Source organism: Phascolarctos cinereus, unplaced genomic scaffold (genome assembly GCF_003287225.1).
Source record: "Phascolarctos cinereus isolate Bilbo 61053 unplaced genomic scaffold, phaCin_HiC Scaffold_4;HRSCAF=312, whole genome shotgun sequence".
Taxonomy (NCBI): Eukaryota; Metazoa; Chordata; class Mammalia; order Diprotodontia; family Phascolarctidae; genus Phascolarctos; species Phascolarctos cinereus.
The window spans coordinates 551,191,505-551,216,028 of NW_027555847.1; the positions used below are offsets into that span (position 1 = coordinate 551,191,505).

At 38.5% G+C, this 24,524-nt stretch overlaps 2 long non-coding RNA genes across 2 annotated transcripts in view; both read right to left on the reverse strand.

Moving 5' to 3' along the window:
* Window positions 1–24,524, reverse strand: part of LOC110208717 (uncharacterized) — a 267,294-nt gene that overhangs the window by 93,886 nt on the left and 148,884 nt on the right. The gene's annotated exons all lie outside the window — the stretch shown is intronic.
* On the reverse strand, window positions 3,717–4,425 carry LOC144456710 (uncharacterized). The gene is made up of 2 exons (XR_013485732.1): window positions 4,370–4,425; window positions 3,717–4,262 (listed from the first exon to the last, which is right to left on the reverse strand). It is a non-coding gene; the product is annotated as an uncharacterized LOC144456710 (long non-coding RNA).

Genomic DNA, 24,524 nt, shown 5'->3' on the forward strand with positions numbered 1-24,524 from the left:
CATCTAAACAAATGAACCATGCCTGCTCCCTATATGATTCTTATCCATATCTTCCCATAATCTGTTACAAGGGTCCCTCCAATAATCTGGGAGATTTTCTCAAGTTTTCTTGACATTTCATGGGTACCAACGTAGTGTGTAGGCTGTGTATTGGTTTGCTCTTGCTCTAAGTTACTGACTTAGATGTGGGGGTGGGGTCTCCAGTCATACATTTCTCTGATGACATCCTTTAGACTGTATAATTCCACCTCTGTAATGTGTTGTAGCCTGCTCATAATTACCATGGGCCATTATAGATAGGCAATAAAAATCAGTTTAATTCTTGGTACTGTAAACATATTCATATTTTATGTATAGATAATTTTAAAAGGAAACTAAAAAGCTAGAGAGTATTTATATGAGGGTAACCAGAATGGTCTTGAGCTTAATTTCACAGGAAAAATTGTTGAAGGAACTGGAGACGTTTAGCCTTGACAAGACTCAAGGAGAACAAGATAACTCTCCTTTAGCATTTGAAGAGGTACTGGGTGGAAGAGGGAGAATTGCTCTGTTTGACCCCAGAGGGTAGAATCCAGAGAAAAAGCAAGAATTTGGAAAGAGGCAAATTTTGACTTGATTTCAGGGAAAGACTTCTTAATGAGCAGAGGCAGCTAGATAGAGCAGTAGACAGAGTAACTGACTGGCAGTTAGGAATGTCTGAATTCAAATTGAGCTTTAGAAACTTACTACCATGGGCAAATCACTGACCCTCTGTCTGCCTCAGTATCCATCTGTAAAATGAGGATAATAATAGTACCTAGGTAGTTCAGTGGTGCAGTGGATAGCATACTCGGGCCTGAAGCCAGGAAGACTCATTTTCCTTAGTTCATATTTGGCCTCAGATACTTACTAGCTATGTGACCCTGGGTAAGTCACTTAACCTTGCTTGCCTCAGTTTCCTCAGCTATAAAATGATCTGGAGAAGGAAGTGGCAAGCCATCCCAGTATCTTTGGCAAGAAAGCCCCAAAAATAAAGAGTCGGACATGACCAAAATGACTGAAGCTACCTCTCTGGGTTATTGTGAGAAAAAAATGACATAGTATTTGTGAAGCACTTTGCAAATCTTAAAGTGCTATATAAATGCTAACTATTATTATTATTATTATTATTATTATTATTATTATTATTATTATTATTATAGCTATCTAAAAGAATAAACCATCTCAGAAAGTAGTAGGTTCCTCTTCATTAGAGGCCATTGAGAAGAAGCCAAAAGGCTACTTGTCAAGTATCTTATAGTACAGCATTCCCTTTAGTCATGGAGTGGACCAGACAGCTGCTAAGGTCCTGTCTAACACTGAAATTCTGTGATTCTATGATGTGATCAGTGTGTGGATGTTTAGATAATATCTACCTGTTCACTGCTACTCACATTCTAGAGTAAGAGTGAGAAATAAAAACATAGCCCCCAGGAATCAGGGCCAAATAGTTTCTAGTGATTTTGGAAATATTAGAGAGAGTCTGTAAGCTCTACTCCTCCAGCAAATATCATGGAGACTGCAGAAGGGAAAAGGTACCAGGCAGTACCCTCCATCTAGTCATTTCCAGTTCTAGATGAGGACTTAGCTGAGATCACACTAAACAGGATCAAATCCATTGAACCACTTCAGTCTCTAAAACTTTTTCCCTTCTCCAAATAGAACCTACCTTCCTTTATTCCGTATTGTACAATTGGAAAGGACAAGAAGGACATTTAAATATATGTGTGTGTGTGTGTGTGTGTATCTATATATCATGCAATATATCATATACATATATTATATGTATATATAAATATGATTAAATATCTGTATATATATATATAAATTACCTATTTTTAAAGTGTGTGTGTGTGTGTGTGTGTGTGTGTGTACTAGCACTAGCACGCTTGATGCAAGGAAAAACTTTCTAACAAAGCCCTCCATCCAAAAGTAGATTGGGCAACCTCATGAGGTAATGGATTCCCATTTCTTGGAGTTCCTAAGGCGAAGAATAGAGAGGATCATTTGGAGGGCATATGACTGAGGGGGTCCCTAGAACTCAATTTCCTTGTCAGTTAATCTGAATATTATTTTATCTCTATATTTAGGGGTTGCATTTCTGTTTTTTTCCCCTTATGTGTCCCTATCGGGTTTGTTGTGATATTTATTATTCTTATTTGTCTTTTAAGAATAGATTATATGATCCAACCATTTTGGAGAACAATTTGGAACTATGCCCAAAGGGCTACAAAAATGTGCATACCCTTTGATCCAGCAATAGCACTTCTAGGGCTATATCCCAAAGAGATCAAACAAATGGGAAAAGGACCCACATGTACAAAAATATTCATAGCAGCTCTTTTTGTGGTGGCAAAGAATTGGAAATTGAGAGGATGCCCATCAATTGGGGAATGGCTGAGCAAGTTGTGGTATATGAATGTAATGGAATACTATTGTGCTATAAGAAATGATGAACAGGTTGACTTCAGAAAAACCTGGGAAGACTTATATGGTCTGATGCTGAGTGAAGTGAGCAGAACCCAGAGGACTTTGTATACAATAGCAGCCATGTTATGCAATGACTAAGAATGTTAAATTGAACCCTTCTCAGCATTACGAGGATCTAAGACATCTCCAGAGGCCTCGGGATGGAAAATGCTGTCCACATCCAAAGAAAGAACTATGGAAGTCGAATCGCTCTCACTTATTTTTACCTTAAGTTGAATTTTGTTTCATCTTTCTGATGGTTCCTCCTATTGGTTTTAATTTTTACTTACAACTTCACTAATGTGAAAATATGTTTAATGGGTATGTAAATGTAAAGCCTATGTCAGATTGCGTGCCGTCTTGGGGAGGGTGGGGAGGGGAGAAAAAGGGAGAAAACATTTTCAACTCAAAAGCATATGGGAAAAAAAATTTAAAAAAATATAAAAACAAAACAAAAAAAAGAATAGATTATAATAATGCCTTTGCCATTTGTCCTTTCAAAATTGCTCATTTTATCTCCTCTATTTTAAATATATTGTCTCTTGACATCTCTTACCATACTTGCATATTTTATATATCTATGTCCTAAGTTCTTTTCTACCTACAAAACCAAATTCTAAAAATCAGTCGTCGAAATATATCAAATTTAGATTATTGTTTTAAAATTTTATTCCTTGAAAGTTGTTTCCAAAACACTTAAGGATTTTTCTTCTCTCTTTTACCCTGGCTACTATGTGTTCAAATGTGAAATATAAAACCTGGTAAAGAATTCTGAACAACATGGCTACCCAAGGCCACCAAACTAAGCTCCTATAAGGAAGTTTCCAATTATCCCACCCCTACTACATTCTTTCTAATGAAAGGAAATTGCAATCAGTAGATTAACCATGGAGTAAATTCATATAAAAAGTATCATTAAAGCAGATTAAATTAAAACAGATATAATTAAGGCCTCTGAAAGTAATTTTGACTAATACTTTGTTTACTCATAATATAGACGTAGCAACCACTAACCTTAGGCACTTTCAGATGCTGTTCTATATTTTAATTATGATATGTGCTTTTATGTTTCAGTTCAAAATATCCATTATAGGCTTGAGTAGCCAATACTCTATAGCTAATGACATTTAAAATGATTTTAATGTTACTGGCCAAATGCCACAGAGGTACACCAATGCTTCTAATTTGAAACCCACATACAGAGTATATAAATCAGGCTTTAGCAAGGATATTATTGAGTATTTTTATTCAGAAAATGTCACTATGGTATTTGTTCACCAGATATTTTTATCTGCACTACCAAGATCACAGAATCTGAAGGAACTTTAGAGGCCATGTAGTGCAATCCTCTCATTTTACAGATGGTTTTGCTCTGCTTCAGGGACTTCATTCCCTTTGGTAAGGCAAAAGTTTTCAACATGATGAAAAGAGTTTTTTGTTTGTTTGTTCTGTTTTTAATTACAATCCAGCTCAAGGTGACCCAATCCTCTTCACTTAACACCTTTACTTTGCACAGACATGTCTGCCTAATTTACCAGGTAAGTCAGAACGCCAATGAAAATAATTCCTTGACCCTACCAAAGATTCATCTGAAAGATACCGATGATGTTGGAGAGAACTTCAAGTGCCCGTTTCTCTTCTAAATCTCAAATTGCTCCTCCCATCCTCATCCCCTCCTTTTCCCTATAAAATTTAATTGTTTTCAGGGTTATGAAATTCAAGTTCAAGATGCCGCATTCTCAATTGGTGGTCAACTTCCAGATGGTGCTTAAATCCTGAAAGAGCAAACCAAATCTTAATTATTCAACTAACTGAGGCAGGAGGTTGCTGACATCCAAAGATAATCCAAAAGCTTATGTTAGCTATACATTTGACTTCTTACCATGATTTGAAATGATCAAAATTATCTGGGTTGACTTCATTTCTATGGAAGGCACTAAAATAGAAAGAGAAGGAGGTGTGTGTGTGAGAGAGAGAGAGTTATCTTGAAGGTACTTTTAGTTGTGGTTCTTTCCCCTTTCTGTCCTGGACAGATAGATATTCTCAACTCTAAATCACATGTATTCACTTTTATCATATGCATTCTATTGTTGTGGTGCTTTTCTCATTCAAATATTCAATTCAGTCCAAAAGGGAATTCCACTTTGGCATTCTCTCCCCCACCCCAACTCGAACCTGAACTTTATTGGTTAGGCCTATCACTGGGTGTTCCCTCAGATGACTGACTGTGCCTTGCCTTCATAGGAATATCCTACAGAGGTAATATGAATTGTGTTAAAAAAATTAGTAAATCAGGTCTGTGATCTGAAAAGACACCCAGATGCTGCCACAGCTTCCAGAAGAGCTATCAAAATTCAGCTCTATAGCCAATGATGATTATGTAGTGCCTACCCCTGAATCCCAAAAGCTGACTGTTTCCAGAGACACACAAGCTAAAGGGGAAATGGAACACCTACACAGAATTATCGACATGAAATAGAGAAAACCAGAAACTATCAGCCCATACAAAAAGTGCTCACCTTGCAATGCCATGTGAGTAGTATTCTTCCAGGTGCATATGCTGTCCTAGGTTTTTACCATAGTTGCCCATCCTTGTGGTATTATCTAAGTAGGAGGAAGATATGTGCAGGTAGATAGATAGATAGATAGATAGATAGATAGATAGATAGATAGATAGATAGATAGATAGATGATAGATAGATGGATGGATGGATAGATATTGCTTTGGGGAGCAAATGTCCATGAGAATGATGGGGCCAAGAAAAAGAAAAAGGCCACCAAAATCTATATAAGGTTAGAAAACTCTAACTTACAAAGAACTTACTGGTAATTGGAGGTTTCCAACAATGGAAGTGGTCATCTCCTAAGGCGGTGAGCATACCGTCACTGGAGATATGCAAGTAGAGGCTAGACAGCCATCTGATAAAGAGAACACCAAAAGCTTATGTAAAAAATTGGACCATGTGACCTCTAGAGTCCTTCTCTTCTAGGAGAATGGCAGCTACCTTATCAGGTCAAATACTGACTAGACCTTTTTCACACCCTACAACCCCATGGCCTCATTCCATCTGCTCTCCATGATGCAGGGGTATCAATGTTAGCACTGAATAAAAATAAACGTAAACTCTTAGACATGACACTTCAAAGATCCGGCTGCTGATATTTCTCTTGAACTACAGCAACAACATCCTGACCAACTATTTTAGCCAGCAATCTCCTCCACACAAAAAAAAATAAGTGATCTAACAGACGCTGAGAGGTGAAGAGAATCACAGTATTGAAACGTGATTTATAAAACTAAACCTGGGCAGGCTCATTTAAAAAGATCAAGAAGTGCATTTTGCTTTACAAATAGCTAAATCCTTGGTGTGGGTATTAATATTTACTTATGAGACATCCTTCTTCCACCGCCTCTGAATTATCACAATCACAAAGGCATTAAAAAAAATCCACAAGGTTCTCAGAGAACTTTACAGTATGATAGTGTCTGGGAATGAATTTTAGTTTTGTTTTGCTTTTGACATATAGAAAGACTGAAGCAGAAAGACTCAGACTAAGAAAGGGGTTCCCCATTTACACCCAGAGACCCTTCTTCCCATGTCTACCAAGGTACTTCAAGAAAATGAAAAGATTTAATGACCACGACTAAGTATCAATTTTACCCTCCGGGTATGGTATTTATTTACTCTGTTTAAATTTCAGGGAGAGGCAACTACACTTTCCCATATTACATACTTCTACCTATTTATGACCCTGTTTCACTTGCATGGGTTATGAAGATATACATTAGCCTGATAGACTGAGTTAGGGTATAATGATTATGTGGCAGAGAACTGCTTATTTTCATAATGGCAGCTCCCAAGATAGGTGTAATCCTCAAGGCAGAGATATCAGATTATGATTCAAGCAGAGTGCCTGGGGGCCTATTTGTTTGTGAGAAACACCCACAGGTACGCAGAAGGCCTCTTTATTTTAAACCATTAAAGATAAACAAGTATTAACTTTTCTGGTGAAAACTAGGAGTGGCATTCTCTTTCATTTGTAGGGCATTTCATTCTAAGGCATTTCCCCACATTCCCTTTCCATTCCGAGATGGGCAGTTGCTGGGCCCTTTTCTTACCCATCCTTTTCAACCAAACTTTATAGGGTGCTTGCTACTAGCAAGCAATCCATCCTTTCAACGACAATTTATTACGGACCTACTATATATGAACAGTCAAATTCACCGTTCATTTAATTCGGAAGATGACACAAAATTGTTGGAGCTACATTACGCCTAAATACTCTAAGAGTTCCTACAATGCTGAGATTTGATGATAACTTGGGCAAATTAATCTGAAGGTGTTACATTAATATCAAAACCAAAGTGTGATAAAAAGCTTCTGTTCACCATTCTTTGTGCATATTCTGCTGTCCAATAGCAAAGTTCACTGGCAAAGAATGTGATCAGCTTTACCATCTTCCTTTATAGGCTCCTGCAATATTCCTAGCCTGAATTCTTTAAAAGAGATGGGGGAAGGAGAAAAGAGAAAGGGAGGAGAGATAGGAGAAAACAAAGGAAGAAGGATGAAAAATAGGGGGAGGATAAGAAGATAGTTAAGAAGAAATGATGCCTTAGGTATGTATACCATTTTGTTACTATGGGACAAAACAAACTCAATTTTACAATGAATTCTAATAGAAGTTTTTATTTTCACACAGAAACTTTACCTCAGCTAGTCCAGGCTAATTCCAATTTCCACCCCTTCAGTATTTGTCCACTTCAAGATACTATGAATAAAAAATAAAATATTATATAAAAAGATACTATAAATAAAAGATATATGGTGTTTCCCCCCATTTGCTATCCTACTCCTCACAGGAGTTATTCCAAGCCTTTTCTTTTCAAGCCACCCACACTTCCCCCTCCCCCAACCCTCTTAGTTAAGGAACTCACCTGATACTTTACTGAAAAACTGAGGCCATTTACTTGTCTTCTTCTCTTCATCTCAAAAATTCTTGACATCGTTTCCCACTGTAGGTGTCATTACAACTGGCCAAGGCCAACTCATCTACATGTGCCCTTGATTTTCCTGTCTTCTATAGCATATTGCTACCTCAATTAATCCCTCTTTCTCTAATCTTTAAGCCCTCCCTCGCTATGGTGGCTTTCATACTGCTTTCAAATGTACAGAAGTCTTGACATCCTTTAAAAAAATAAACAAAAAACCTTCATTAGGCACTAACATCCCGTCAAGCTATCGTCCAATATTTCTTCTCTTATTCTCAGCCAAGCGTCAAAAAAGCTGTCTACATTTACTACCCCTATTTCTTTTCTCCCCACTCCTAAAGCCTTTGCAATCTGGCTTTCAACCTCTTCACTCAACTGAAACACCCCTCTCCAGTTATCCATGATCTTCTTTATTGCCAGATCTGAAGGTCATCCCTTTGTCTTCAACTCCTTGAGCTCTCTGCTGCATTTGACACTGATGACCACCTCCTGTTCCTAGATATCTTTTCCTCTCTGGGTTTTCATGACACTCCTGGTTGTCCTCTTGCCTACCTGATGTTTTCTTCTCAGTCTCTTTTGCTGTCCCATTAACTATATCATTTCTCCTACTTTTGTATCTATTCTGAGGAATCTTCTTTCTATATACTCTACATCTTCATTAGCTCATGAAGTCCTATGTGTTTAATTATCAACTAAATGCTAATGACTGAGATCCATGGAGTCAGCTCCAATCTGTCTCCTGAGCTCCAGTTCTGTAGTACTAGATAAATACCAGTTGGACATTTCAAATCATGTCCTAGCGACATCTCAAATTCAATATATCCAAACCAAAACTGGTTATCTTTCCCCAAAAACTCACCAGTCTACCAAATGTTCTTGTTTCTATTAAAATTTTCTATTATTTCTTTCAGTTTCCCTGGTTTACAAACTTGGTATAATCCGCAACACTTCACTCTCTCTCACCCAACATATACAATGTTGCCATATCTTGCCAATTCTATCTACACAAAATCTCTTGCATCTGACCCCTTTTCTCTACTCATATAGAAACATGTTAGTTGAAAGCCTTACTGACTGAAATGTTGCAATGACCTCATAACTGGCCTCCCTGCCTCAAATCTCTCCCCATTTCAATCCAACCTCCATATAGAGTTCCTAAAGTTATTTTTCTTAAGTACAGATCTGACCACACTATTCTCCTACTCAATAAACTACAATTCTTCCCTATTGCCTCTAGAATAAAATATAAATTTACAACATGGTCTTAGACTATCTTTCCAGCACATTACTTTCCTTCCTGTACTCTATGTTCCAGCCAAACTGTTCTTATCTCTGTTCCTTACTTATGCCAGGTTGTTTCTCATTTCCAAAGAAATCTTTGCACTAGCCATCCTCCATTCTACGAATATATTCCCTCCTCACCTGTAGTTCACTGGATTCTTCATTTTTTTAAAGACTCATGTCAAGGACTAACTTCCACATAACGTCTTTTTACTACTTGCTCCCAACTACTAGTGCCCTCCCTCCCTCCCTATCTAGTTTTTGAAGAATTTCTATTAACTCTGTATATATTTATTCTGAATACACAAACATATATGTATGTGTGCACATATGTATATGTGTGTGTGCGTGTATGTATATATTGCTTCCCCTGATAGAAGGTAAACTCCTTGAGAGTAGGAATTGTTTTATTTGTTCTCCTTGTATCTCCAGGGCCTAACAGAGTCTCTAGAACATAAGAGGTACTTAAAAATGCTAACTGATTGAATGATTGATGTACATTTCTTACCCTAGACTGCAGATTTGCTCCTTTCATTCCACCCATTCTCCCAGAGAATTAATCATCATATTCAGAATCACATGTTCCCCTTTTCCTCAAGGTTAGCATCACAACAACTAAACTACAAAAAGCTATTGATGTACCAATAGCACCTGAGTGCTAGTGATAAGGATGCCACAAAAATGTCTCCTAAGAACCGTGCAATCCTAGTACCATCCTCCAAATTAAAATCTCCAATTTTGCTAAAGAAAGTTGAGATCTTCAAATGAATTGGCTGCACAGACCCTACTGCTTAATGGTTACTAAGAAGAGTTAGACACAAAGTACAGAAGTACCTAGTGGCATAGACCTCTATTTATATACTCACCTGCAAATGCCCTTGACCACAATATTTAAAAAAATCAAAAGCATCTGTCAGTTCTCAGTAGGTGAAAGATAGCTTTACTCTATGAATGTTCATCTTTAGAACTCAGCATTTCTTCCATGAGGAAAGTCTATTCAAGCATCCATTCTTCTATAGACTATGTGCTTTGATTCAGCCAGGGGGCCAATGAATGCTGATATTTCAAGAAACCTAATCTCTTAATGATTGCTATCAGAGAAAGGAGTATGACAGGAAAGAGTCATCTTAAAACAAGCCTAATCTCAAGCTATAAACAGTGCAGAAAGGCAGTCTTGCCACCAACATAGCATCACTGACTCTAATCTGTTAGACCAGGGGTGTTCTGTCCAGAGAAAAGGAATTCCACATTCCACTCCACACTGAGATGCCTTATTCACAGGTTTTTCTATGGGCAGAGGCAGGACCTCAGTGTTCCTAACTCCAAAGCAGTTCTGCCTTTCATCATAATTCATATCTGATTAATACACTGATCACAATTTACACTGCAGGTATATGTTGCCTAAGGGTAGAGGGGACACTAACAACCAGGTTCTAGCCGTTTTCACACAGTCTTCCTGAAAGGCAGTCACAATGCACAGCTGGGGGAGGGCGTGGAGATTACCAGCTCTTCTTTCCTTACGCCATAATGCACTGTCTGGACAAATTGAGACCTGGGAAAGACCTTATTTTAGAAAAGCCAAGGTCACCCATAGCATCCTGAGCCATCACCAGTCATCTTGACTTTTGTCTTCCCACTGGACTTTGATGACTCTGGAGGAGAGAGTGAGGTTGACTTGGTGCAGCTCTGCCTCACTCAAATCCAAGTCATTCACAAGTCAAGACATCAACTATCTGATGTCATTTATCCTCTTTGAGAATGAAGGAAGAACAACACTGGTTTTTCTGTTGTGTGAAAGCACAACTTCAATTTGTTATCCCCTAAACACATAGACAAAGCTAGCCCATGAATGTACAAAACAAGATTTTATTATTATAAATGCAGAATGTTATGCAAGAAAATGATAGAAACTACAAAACACACCACATCAGGTTGCAAAAACTTAACAACTACAGAATACCTGGCAAGCAGTGACCTGACAGCTAGAGTTATACATTGAAAGTTCACTATCTTTCATGGACTGAGAGATGACAAATCTCCATACTACAAATACACACTTCAAAGTATCCTTAGGAATTCAAACATTAAACTATCCTAGAACTGGAGCATTAATCACCCAGCTATATCACTGATGAATAAAAAAAAAAACTTAGAAATAACAATTTCAACAGATGTTATGATACCCAGGATTCATTTCCAAGCTATGGTTAATGAAAAACTTTCAAAATACAGAGATTTACTATGTCTTCTACTAGAAATCAAAATTGTGTGAAAATAGGATAAGGTCCATATTCCCATTGTCTTCCTGTCTATATCTGGAGTTGTTCCAAGGATTCTTTCAGTGAGCCCAAAGAAGATAAGTTTATAACCCAGGACTTTTATTCAACTACAAAAAAAACCCCACTTATCATTAACTACTTATGCAATAATCTGCAGAATTTAAAAAATAAAATAAAAGAATAATGGCAAAATAGTGATTTGTCCTGGGACTTTGCTTCTGAACTCAATAAAAAAAAAGATGAGGAAACCAAGATATCAGTAATGATGATGATGATGATGATGATGGTGATGATGATAAATTCAATAATACCTGGAGCTCACATTTACATGACACTTTAAAGACTGCAAAGCACAGTCATTTCTCCCACAAGACAAAACCACAGAGGGAAGAACTATGGAATTGCCAGGGTATTTATTAAGGAGTATCAATCATGGAAAGCTTCTTTTACTGAAGATGAGTTTTCATCTGAATTTTGGTGATGGTGAAGAGCACTCATTAGTAAAGAGTGAGGAGAACAGTATTATATTTTGATATTTTGTCTTCACCAAAAACACAGAGGTGGGGCCAAGAAGATCATATGCAAGAGATAACAAACCAGTTAGAATCAAGGAAAGAGGAAGTTGTTGCAGATGGGGAGGTGAAGGGAAGGAACTCAAGTTGGTGGAGGACTTGGAATGCTGTTCTGAAGGGTTTAAATATGCATAAGATCCTTTCACACAGAAATCTGATGGGCTAGTTTCCTTAAGGCTTACTCCAAAAAAAGTCTCAATAAAAGCCCAAGTGCTAAGAATCCCTACCCCATATCTTTCTATTTGGTGTGTTTTAATTAAAAATTAACCAGGGATTTAGAGAAGACTCTTTCCACTGTTTATTTTTGGCAGATACATTTTTCACCTTGTGTTAATGTGTCTGGTGGATGTAAACTATTTTTAGACTTAAAGCTGATCTACCCTAGCTCTGAGAGGCAATAAAGGATGGTCTTATCAAGGAGAAAAGGGCCCTTGGGTACAGAATAGCTTCACATAATGGCCTGGACATAAACAGTGTCATTCTATTTCCTTCCTGAATAGAACAGTGGTAGCTTTCAATTAATTGCAGATGGGGGTAGGGGGTGGGGAGACTTTGGGGTGTGTCTTAAGGAATTCTACCCCCCAAAATTCTCTCACTCTTATTTTATAGCTATTGAGTTAAAATGTTAAATAGGAATGGTAGTGGCCAGTGGGGCAATGAGGGCACATCAAGGCAAACTTGGCATGAAAAATTTAGCTCTGTTTCATGAGTTTATAAACAGTGACTTCCCCTAGAAACTAAGTAGAGACCAATAGTCTGTTCCAACCTGATGTTCATTGCTACAAGGCTGCTCTTCAGCCTTGGAAACTCAGAGACAGAACTATCTTTGTTCTCCAGATTGCCCTAGCATATAGATCCATTCCAAAATGAGCAAGATTCTTGTGTTCTTAATTAAATGTAAAACTGGGGGAGTCAGAAAGAAAGAAACAGCTAAAGGGTGGGGGGGAGATGGAATACCACAATTCAGTCCTACAAAACAAGTGAAAGAAGCTATTTGGCAAACATTCATGTTAGCATACCAGGGGGTAATTTTTTTTTTAAAAATGATGTTCACAAATCTGTGACTTTCCATGGACCATAAAATTACATAGTCAATGTCTGGAGAGAAACATGAATAAAGTTGATGAAGTTTACCATAAGTCTGAGTCTAAATCATCAATGCTGAACAACAAATTCTGAGCACTCAACACCCTAGGCAAGGGATGGGGAACCTGCAGCCTAGAAGGCACATGTGTCCCTCTAGGTCTTCAAGTGTGATCAAAGGGCCACACTTAAGGACCTAGAAGGCCACAGGTAGCCTCCAGGCTGCAGTTTCCCATCCCTGCCTTAGGCAATTAATTTACCTGCGGAAGTTAACACACCCTTTCACTCTCAGGCCTGGTTACTAAGATGGGGAAATGGACCAGCAAATTCAGTGGGGGCACTTTGTTCCTTCTTGCTTTCTAGCTTAATGCTTTCTTACATTAAGAAGGCTGTTAACATTGGCACCTATCCTCTTAAGTTTCCTTCAAGTGGTATAATGCACAGCAGTGATCAGTTTGGAGTCAGCAGAATCACAGCTATGCCACTTGACCCTGTGCTTAGCATACTACCTGGTACATGGTAGAGACTTGTTGACTTGATGACTTGAGGCAAGTCAAAATACTTAATGCTTCTAGTCTTTGGTTTCTTCATCTGTAAAATCAAGGGGCTGAATTCAAAGGTTTCTTCCAGGTCCAATTCTATGATTCTAGGATACTAAGTTCTAAAGTTCTATGGTCCGATCTAGTTTGGCATCTGTCTTTGACAGATGAAAAGAAAAGAAAAAAACAAGACCTAGAAAGATGAAATGCCTTGCCTATTGTCTCATAGATTGATGGCACAAGTAAGTTCATTGTAAAGCTATGACTAGATTCCCAAAGCTCCTGGCCCCCAGACTACACCACGGTCATAACCAAACTCTGAATTTCCCCAAAATTCAGGAGACAATCTAATTCCAGAGTAAACAGTAGCAACTTTATTCATAATTCTCCTAAGGCACAGACTACAGCTCCATACATAACACAACATGGTTTCTCTAATGGTATTCAGGATCAGGGAAAATCTGGCTATTCCTGAGACTAGTATTTAGAAAGTACTTTCTGACTACCATTTTATTGTCCCACTACTGCCAAGATAATCTGCCTCAGCCAGGGACTGGTATTAAATTCTTCTCTTTAGTAAGAAAATATTCATATCATGTGCTTTTTTATTACAGACATTTTCCTCATCTACGCGATTCTCTGATGGCCCCAATACATAAATAAATCCAAAGATATCTAAAAGAGTTTCATTTCTCCCCATTAGCCAACTTTTTGTTGGTTGTGCCTTTTCATCATGTCAAGTGATGACAGATCGAAATGGAATGGAATAAGTCAGCATGCCTGGAAATGCCTCTATCTCATTATACATTCCCACTTCAGATTTAAGATGTCACCAGTAATAACCTATACCATGTCTGGGTATATGTTATAACTATTCCTGCTGCTGAGCATTGAGCTTCAGTGGAGAAAGTCATGAAATGGAGCTGGATTTCATCCACTAAAAATTTAGATGTGCTCCCACCACTGCCAGAAAGTTCCCTTACTCAACTCTTATTGACTCCTTACCTCCTTCCTTAAAGAGGCCATTCCAAACTTCTGCCTCCGTTTTTTAAGTTCCACTCAAAGCACCCCTTTCATCTATCCTTGGCAGGTGTAATAGATGGCTTAACTTCCCTTTTTCTGACAAGTTCAGAACCAATAATAGGAGCCCCCTCATCTCCCTGCTTACATACTTCAAAACTTCCTAGCATCATCATCAATTTCTTATCCATATCACTATCTTCCAGAGGAAGAGGCATACCCACACCTCGCTAAGGCTAATCCTTCTTCAAATAGAACCCATCTCTTCTTGCCCTCTTCCAGGATCTTGCTCCAGGAATCATCTTTCTCAGGCATCCTCTGATTTCTCCCTATCCTCAGGCTCTTTCCTTTCTGTTCAGGAGTTCCCAACCCTAAAAAGACCTTTTTTGTCCCTTCAACCCAATCCAGCTACCATCCCAATTATCTCTCATCTTCCCTTCATAGGCAATATTCTCTAAAAAGTTACTTACTGTGGATGTCTTCACTTCTTCCCCACCCATGCTCTCCTTGACACTTCATAAATTTCATCTATGCTTCCACCCACACAATTCTACTGAAATTGTGCCTGGCCTCTACTGGCTCTGTTTAGGTCAAGGTGGAAGGGAACTGTCTGACCCAATACCAGCAGTCAGGTATATCAAGTAGAATTTTCATGAAACTCTTAAGAACCACCAAATACTGTGAAAGCAGGTTAAGCAAACACACTTACTAGCACAAAGCCATGATCTGAAACAGTTTGGATAGGGAAAGAAATGCCAGTGGGGTATGGTGTCCTCACATAGAAAATGCCACCAGAATTTTGTCCATATGTGGCAGATTTCTGATGATCACCTGGCAAGATAAGGTATCAGACACTGAGGTCCTTTCTCAAACTAACTTGCCAAACATTTAAACTCTACTGCAGAGAGCACAACTCTGATGGGCTAGCCATGTTGTTCAAATGCCGAAAATATGTTTGCCTAAAAGACTGTTTTATGGAGAACTCACATAAGGCAAGCACTCACAAAGAGGTCATAAGAATTGATACAAGGACATTCTCAAGGTCTTTCTGAAGAACTTCATGACATGGGAGACACTGGAAAGGACTGCCCAGCATGGTGTGCCCATTTCAGATGAGGCACTGTACTCTGTGAGCAAAACAGAATTGAAGTAGCTCAATATAAATGTGAGATGTGCAGATTTAGAGACATCTCCACTCCAAATGTTCATGTGGATTATTTGCACCCAACCTGTGGTAGAGCCTTCTGAGCTCATATTGGTCTGATTAGCCACAGTCAGACTCACTATACCTTGACTCCAGCGTAGTAATGCAATTTTTGGTCCTCTTTAAGAATGAAGAACAACAACAAAGAAAGCCCTACCAAACTAGATATGACCATGTTTTATCTGCATTTTATGTTTCCCCTAGTATCTGTTACAATGCATTAAAATAGTAAGCACCTAATAAATTTGTTGAATTGTTTAATAAAAATCTTCAACAGAATTTTGTAAAGTGACCCTCCAATGTCCATTTCCAAAACCCCATTAATTGTTTTAGGTATAATCAAAGAATTGTAGAATCTCAGAGTTGGAAAGGTCCTCAGCACTTATCAGGTTTAATTCATCTCTATATAAAAATTCCCTATATAATATATACAACCATTGTTCCTAGAGACTCCATGGGAAATCTTCTAGGAATAGGGAAGCCCCTACCTCTTGTGTCAGCCTCCTCCTCGTGCCCTCAGAGTGTTGCTACTACCTTTCAGATTCATTGTTTATTCCACATACAAAATTTCCAATGACAAGAAAGAGCTATAACTAAGATGAGGTGGCTGAAATTTGGAAGGCATATAAATTCAAAACAATGATTTTAAAAGACGGTTCCATTTTTTAAATCTGCTACCTTTGGGCAATACTTTTAGTTTTTCAACAACAACAAAAAAACAAAAACAAAAACAAAAAACAACCATGCCCTCTCCCCCCTGGGCAGGATAAGCTGATTAACTGAAATCTGAAATGAAGAATGAGTCAGATTTTGATTATACCTTCTCAATTGGCCCTCAGTTGCCTCTTCCCTTCTGATTGGAGACCTGAAGGGCAGAGCACTGAACTCTTCCCAAAGTCTTCCTTTATATAGGGCTCACAGCCTTCCTAATAACTCCTATTTTCTACCAGCAGTTCTGCTCGACTTTGACTTGACACCATCTTGGTGTTCACCTCCCCCACTCCCTTTTCAATTTCCTTCTTTGTGATGTCTTCCCCCATTAGATTGTAAGCTTCTTGAGGGCAGAGAAGATCTCTTTTTCTTATTGCATTCCCAGAAATTAGGACTGTATTTAATAGATCATAGGCATTTAATAAATGTTTACCTAATTGAATTGAAGTTAATATCCAGACTGATTTGTTAAAGTAGTAAGCAACCAGATGATGAGCTTCCCCTGTCCCTACCAGGCTTCTCCTTACCAGGGACTTCAGGTGAGATTTTCCCTGACTTGACCCTGCCCTGCTCCCAGGTGGGATGTGGTTTTCTCTCAACACTACATTGGATCAGAGTCCTGGGATCTCCCTTTATGCTCAGCTGAATTAGTCTTAAATACTTCTTCTATAAATAACAAGCATTGTTCTACACAATAAGTATAATTACAAAATTGATTTGAAGATCCATTTTGTGCTGTTTGCCCAAAGTGACAAAACCACTAGCTATGGCTCTGTGATTACATCCCCTCTGGCTGTGTAAGTCTTGACTAAGAAGTAGAGGGACTTCTCAGAATGCCAGTCAACAATTTTAATGAGGGTCCCTATAATGCAGATTATTGTAGGGGTAATATGAGATATGCTCCTGACTTACAGGCACTTAAAAAGTGTGAATCCCCATGTACACAGTTTTTAGAAGGTTTAAGATCTGTTCAGCAGGGAGAAAACTAGAAGTAGATGATAATACTCCAACACAATACAGAAATGGCTGATATTTGCCTACTAGCAAGAGGGAAAAGGAGTGGAAGGCTTAAAAAGATGCCAAGAAAGATTAGGGAGAAAGTGAGTGCTGAAGTCACAGATTGGTGGGAACAAAGGTGGATGATTAGCATTTTACTGTAGCCCAGGTTACCACAGACAAAAATGAAATTTTTAAGAGCTTTTTTTCTCATCTTTGGAATGTGAGAAAACGTGGGAGGCTCCAGTGCAATGCTCTCACCTCTTAAAATCATGTGAATCTGTATAATGCAAATTGCTTTCATTTTCTTCAGGTAGCAATTAAAAGGGTTAAGGAAAGGCCAAAGAAGTCCCACCTTCAGATTTCTGGGGATAAAATGCCCTGGGCTGACATCCATCAACTGCTAAAAAATTTACCTAATTCAACTTACTGAGTGGCTGAAATACTTAGACCAAACGTTCTGTCAATCAAAATAGGGAAAACAAAGTTTCAGAGGCATGTGACCCTGTACTGTGCGTTTAAAGGCAGTCTGATTGTTTCTAAGTGCAGATGTCTGAGCCAGCAAGTATTACTCTTGAAGAAGAGTACTTTCTGGGGAGCATCTTTTTTGGTGAGAAGAAATGGAGCAGTTCATAAGATATTTTAATTTGCCATACAATATTTTTATAGACATTTCAGAACAATTAAAACACTGTATTGCAAATTGAAATTGCTCATGCCTAGTTGCAAATTTTATCACCACAAATGTGGTCCCTCTGAAGCACTATTAACTTTAATGGCAACGTGTTGTTCCCTGCTTATGAGTCATCCTCAGTAAAGTAATTCAAAGATCATCTCATCAGTGGTAGAGAGGGAATGAACCAAAAAATAAGGAGAAAGACAAGAGCCAAGGGAGAGAAAATAGAACACAAATTTAAAAGAAGAAGGAGAAAGAAGGAATAACCAAAGTGCTAAAACAAATAATAACTTGAGAGAAAAATAAAGTTGAGTTAAGTCTACTAGGGTAGAGATGAAAAAAAGATTCTGTATTATCTTTAAAAAGTATCTAAGTATAAATCCAGTGGCTCTGGATAGAGTCATAGAGGTTAAAACTATATCTAGAAAGTAGTAGAGCAAGGATCTAAAAGCAGGTCTTCCGAATCACAGATTTAGAATTGGTAGAGACTCTCATTTTTCCAGGGTGAGGTAACTGAGGCCTAGAACAATTAAGTGGCTGAGCCAGCATTTGGACCTTAGTTCTCTAACACCATACCCATCACTCAACTCAGAAGTACTGCTGAATTGCATTAGTTAGGCAGAGAAGTTCTAAAACCCCTATAGATCCTTACAATTACCTTGAATTAGATCCATAGAGAGTCTTGAAATAAGGGTAAATTTTTTCTTTAAAAAAGAAATCATGTAACACTAATAGTTGTATGAATTATATAAAACAAAACATGGAAGAGAGAAAGAGAAGGCTACAGTCCAATTCTTATCACTCATTAAAGTCTTTGAGCTAATCCAGCATCAGTGTGTCTATCTCCACCATTCAAAGTCATGATGTCTTAAAGTAAATTTGTCACATGGAAACGGATATTATAATCATGACATTTTTTGAAGAATCCTCATACAAATTTATGTCACTGCAACTAATTTTGCTTCTTAATCTTTCTTAGTCTTCATTGTCATAGGCATCAGAGACTGCTCTGTGTCCTCAAGCCATTCTTTATACTGGGATTTTTTTCCTTCCTAAGACTTGCTTAAAAGTTCTTTATTAAGTTCTTCCATTGTAAATGAAAAAAAAAAGCTAGAAAAAAAGTTCAGAAAGTTGTGGTCAGAAAGAAAATAGAAGCAAGCCTCCAGCCTCCATATTAATCATATTCACCACCATCATTGAACTTCAGATGAATTTTAATTTCATTTCTCATAGGCCTCTAGGGTAAAATCACAGTCGGTGAAATAAAGTCACTCTTTCAGTGGAACAAGGACTGGAGTTTAGAATTAGCAATGTGCAAAGAGGAAGAGTGGAAGCGGAATAGAAGTTCACAGAAAAATGCCAGTGAAAAGAGAAGCCAAATGCCAAGTTTACAAGGGAGAGAAGGAGCAGGAGAAACATTCTCTTAGCAACATTCCTATTTGTTTCTGCTACCTAACTTCCAGGTCTCTTCTGAAGCTCTGGCATGAAGCCAAGGCAGCTGGGTGGGTTGAGGCAAGATGAACTAGGACCAGAAAGTCTGCAGAGAAGTTCAAATAGTTTAGTCTTCCCACCCCCTCCCACACTCCTCCTGGGGCTTTGCAGGGTCATTTTTTTTTTCTTCCTGTGGTCCCATGAACGATAAGGTCATCCGTAAGCTTAGCACAGCCTCTCATTCCCACAGTGAAAATAGGCCTCTGAAGAAGGCTGAAGCCACAGCCAGGAAAGCACCCCTTTGCAGACAGACTTCCGAGGAGAATTAGCCTCTTGAAATCTTCTTTGCAAAAAGAAATAAATAATCATACCATAAAACAATGTCTCCTTAATGTCTCAGGGTTTAATTAGCTCCAAGCCCCTGACAGACACAGAACTTCAGGCCAATAATGTCCAACCTACTTTGCTCTTCCCTGCATAGAACAATCCCATAAGTACTCTTGGTTAAAATTAGGTCATAAACTTATCCACCAAGAAGCATTTATTGTCATTTCAAATGGCTTAGTCTGTTCAAGAGGTTACAATAATAAAGGAAGCCTGAAACCATTCTTGCAGACCTTGGCAGCCTGGCATGTGCCTGCCAGTCTGGAATATTGGCTCCTTATTTATCATCATTTGATTCCTCCATTCTTCAGCCATCTAGGATTGGCCCTTTTTTCTCCCCCCTGGACCAAGATACTTTAATGATATACCATATCCGGATGAGTACAAAAGTATCAAAGTTTATTTATCCTTTATTCCAGCTTCAAATTCACAGTTCCATGAACAGTTGTCACCATTTCAAAAAAAGTATTAAAATGCTTAACTCCTGCCAAACTTTATGGGCTAGTTACATCCTGCCACAGAAGGGGAGGGAGATGGGTAGTGTGACTAGGAGAAAAAGAGAGAATCACAGAATCAGAGAATCTTAGAGTTGGAGACATGTTAACTCTGGTTTATTTGTTTTTTTTTTCTTTCTATTCCATAAAGACTCTGGCAAGAAGCATCCCCCCTCCATATACTCCTTCCTTCACCCTCCCTGCAGAGGAGAATGAGAGGAAGAATGGTCTAAAAGATTATCAAACTGCCTCACTCACTTTCTCTCCTCCCACACACCTCAAAGTTCTTTACTTCACCCAGGGACCACAGGGACAGATGCCAAAGCAGTATATCTCTTCTTTCTTGGGCAGTGAGCCACTTCAAAGAGGGGTTTAATAGAGCCCATGAGTTTTCATCCATTTCAATAGGCTACCCCCCCATAACCTTCTTCCACCCTCACATACTCCAGCCCCAAAGGAGTATAGCCCAAGGTTATGACAGTCCTGCTATGAACCCATTTCCAAAGTGAGAATTTTGTCCTTGTCCCACTCCCAAGAATATGCTCAAACCCCTCCCTAAATGAAAGAGGAAATATTCCAAGGCTGCACATAACCAGGATCTCTAGTGTGGATGCTTGTATTTCAGTCTCAGGAATTGGGCCCCCTCTTCCTTTCCTCCCCCTCAATAATTCCATCAGGAACAGGATAGGGGGTGGGGAAGAAAGAACCAAACAGCTGCATCCCACTCCTACCCTATCTGATCAAAGGCTCCAATTTGTTAACTTAACCTAGAAAGCCCCCGAGGTATTATACCAGAGAGTTCCTCCACCCAAACAGAGCTTCTATGTTGGGTTGTTGGGTTTTTTTTTTCCTTTTCAGTGGGCAGGCAATGTAAAGGGGAAATAAGGACAGATGTGCTCAGAACGGAAATACTGCACAACACTAACTTGGCTCTGGGTAGAGTCAGATTATAGGCCCAACACCTCCAATTCTGTCCAAGTGGAAAAAGAAACTACAGGGTGCAACCTTTCTCCAGCTGTGTGAACTCTGCTGCCCAGGGATTCTGCCAACCAAAGAGAATCAGCACAGCACTGGATTGCTCTCCTCAGTCCCCGGCTGCCCTAGATTTTTTTTGTTATTCTCTTGTTTTTTTGTTCTTTTGGTAAACTGATTCCCTCCATGGCCCAGTCTTCATTGTTATTGTAATAGTTGCAACAAGGTCTCATGATTACTTTAAAACTTGTTTTCTTGGTGTGAAATTATTCAGTATTAGCATGAAAATTAAAGAAAAGCCCTCTCCAACAGCTGAACTGTAGCCAAAATGTTCATATAAATGCTGATGTAAGAGTTCTGTAAGCTGTTTAACAAGTGATAGACCTAAGAGCCTTCTAGGCTGAGAACATGTCATGTTGCCCATCTTTAAAAAAAAAAAAGGGCAGTTTTTCAATATCACCTTGAGAGGGCACATAACAGGCACACAATAAGGTCAAGTTACAAATCTCAAAATGCATGTTCAGTAAACTATCACTAACTCAGACTAATAAGCATAAAAGCTAACCTGCATTAAACTATTTAGAATGAATAACAATTTTATTGCTTTCCACTGAAGCCAGCAGGATGTAGGATTGACAGCATGGTATTGTGGAAAGGTGCCAGATTGGAAGTCTAAGGGTATAGGTTTGAATCATGTGACCTTGGCAAGATTTAATCTCTTAGCCTAAGTTTTCTCATCTATAAAATTCAAGAATTGGGCCAGATGATCTTTAAGGCCATTCCTGTGTCTAAGAATCCTACCTGGATCAAAATTAACAAAAATGTACCAACCTAGTTGAAGTTCTTGAGGAACTGTAGGAAGAAATTGGTGGCAATTATTTGGCATTAAAATATCGATTGTAAATATGTAAATGTTTGCTGTCAAAGTACATACACAGGAAAACTATATGTACTTTTAACTCCCTAATGATTTTGTTTATACCATTCATTTAACAAACTCCTTCTGTCAAATGCAGGTAAACTTCTAGAATTCCAAATTGTAAAGGGATCAGTTTAATGTGATACTAGAATAGCTCTTTTCACTTTACAATCTCCATCCCACAACTGGAAGAAGACAAATAGAAAGAGAAAAGAAATGGTATGATGAGCTTAAATAGAAATTTAGCATGTCAGAACTCCTATGGAATGGGGCTCACATATTCCTGTTCCCTTAAAAACAGAGGCAATGTGATTTATATAACAATTATCACATACATTAGATGAGGACTTGACAATCAGACCTGCTCAAAAAAGGAACAAAACTGAGTAGCTTCTTCTTCAGTGAGAGTATAGAAATTTAACCACTGTGGAAAGCAAATACTCTATTGACATAAACTTGTTCTCCCTCCCTACTGACAGAATTGTCTAAGTTCTCCCAGATCAGTCAAGTTCGTAACCATTTATTAAGATTCTACTGTGTGGCAGGCAGTCTACTAAATATTGGACATACAAAGAAAGACCATACCTTCCCCCTACAAAAAAAGTCCCTGATCTCAAGAAGTTCACATTATAGGGGTGCAATGTATAGAGTGCTGGACATAGAGTCAGGAAGACTTGAGTTCAAATCCAGCCTCGTATACTTCCTAGCTGTATGATCATGACAAACCATTTAACCTCTGCCTGCCTCAGTTTCCTCATCTGTAAAATTAAAATAATAACAGCACCTTCCTCCCAGGGTTGTTGTGGGGGTAAAATAGGATAATATTTATAAGGTGCTGTATTAATGCTGTCTATTATTATTTTATTCTAATAGCATCATATTTATAAAGTGCTATGTAAATGCTAGCTATTATTATTTTACTCTAATAGGAAAGATAATGTGCAAATGATTATGTACAAACAAGACATAGGATAAATTGGAGATGATCTCACAAAAAAGGAGTTAGCATTAAGGGGGAACCAAGAAAGACTTTTTGTAATAGGTGACATTCTGTCCTAGATTTGAAGAAAGACAGGGATACTGTGTGGCATAGACAGGGAGGGACAGAATTCCAGGTATGAGGTACAGCCAGAGAAAATGCACATTCAGGAGATGAAGTGTCTTCATCATTTTAGAAAGAAAGCCAGGGTCATAGAATCATCGAAAGCATGGAGGGGAGTAAGGTGTAAGAAGACTAGAAAAGTAGAAAGGGACTAGGTTAAAAAAGGTCTTCAGAGCCAGAGGATTTTATATTTGATCCTGGAGATAATAGAAAGTCATTGGTGTTTACTGGATAGAGGAGTGACATGGTCAGAGTTGACATGGTCAGACGTGTGCTTCATAGAGATCAGTTTGACAGCTTAGTGGAGCATGTACTGAAGAGAGAAGAGGCAAGGAGACCAACCAGCAGGCTATTGCAATTGCAATAGTCCAGGAATGAAGTGGTAAGACCCTGCACAATGGTGGTGGCAATGACAGAAGAGAGAAGGGAGGGTATACAAGAGATGTTGTAAGTTAGAATAAACAGGACTTGGTCAGTGATTGGATAAATGGATAATAATTTGACTAAACAGATATGGAAATGTATGCACTTTAGTTGCATGAAATGGTTCCTGGACTTCAGTTGAGCAGATAAAGCTACAAAGAATTCAAGCACTTCCATTTCAATTAGGCCTCAGAACCACAGTGCTGATGTTGTCCCATAAAAAACAAGACTAGTAGAGTACTGCAGATGTTCTATCAAAGTCAAGAGCACAGGGCCAAAAGCTGAGTAACTTTCACCTCCCAACAACAGCCTCAAATCATCCTGGGATATGCTGCCTGAAATCTCTAATAGAAGCAATACACAAAACTGGATTTAAATGTCTCTGGACCTTAGTTTACATAGATACAAATGAGTAATCCTTCCTAATTCATCTCCAAAAGTTACCCATGAGGCTATGCTCTCATGATAACTACTCACAAAGCTCTATTTAACCTTCTTAGAGCTAGTTCCCAATTCATTTTGAGTCTCTGATAAACAACCCATACATAATATGCATGGATCCAAATCTCATCAATGCTCCAAATTATGAAATAAATCTTAAGTGATATCATTCCTATCACCAGCATACAGAAAAGGGAAAAAAAGTGTTTAAATGGAGTCTGACATTGGAAGGCTACTGAAGCATTCCTCTTGTGCACAAAACAGAACATTCAGAGTTTTCCAGTGAACAATATACCACAAAGTACACCTATCAAGAAGAAAAACAAGGAAGATCCAATTTCAAGAAGCACATGCTGAAAAGTCAAGTGTTGCTCTAAGAGGTCACAAGCCTAAATTACCTTGGCATATAAGCCCTGGGAAGGCTAACAGGGTTCCAGTTAGCTAATCCTTATAGCTTCACAAGGATAAGCACCATCTACTCTGTGCACCTACCTATCCCTTCACCCTACACCCCCTTAAG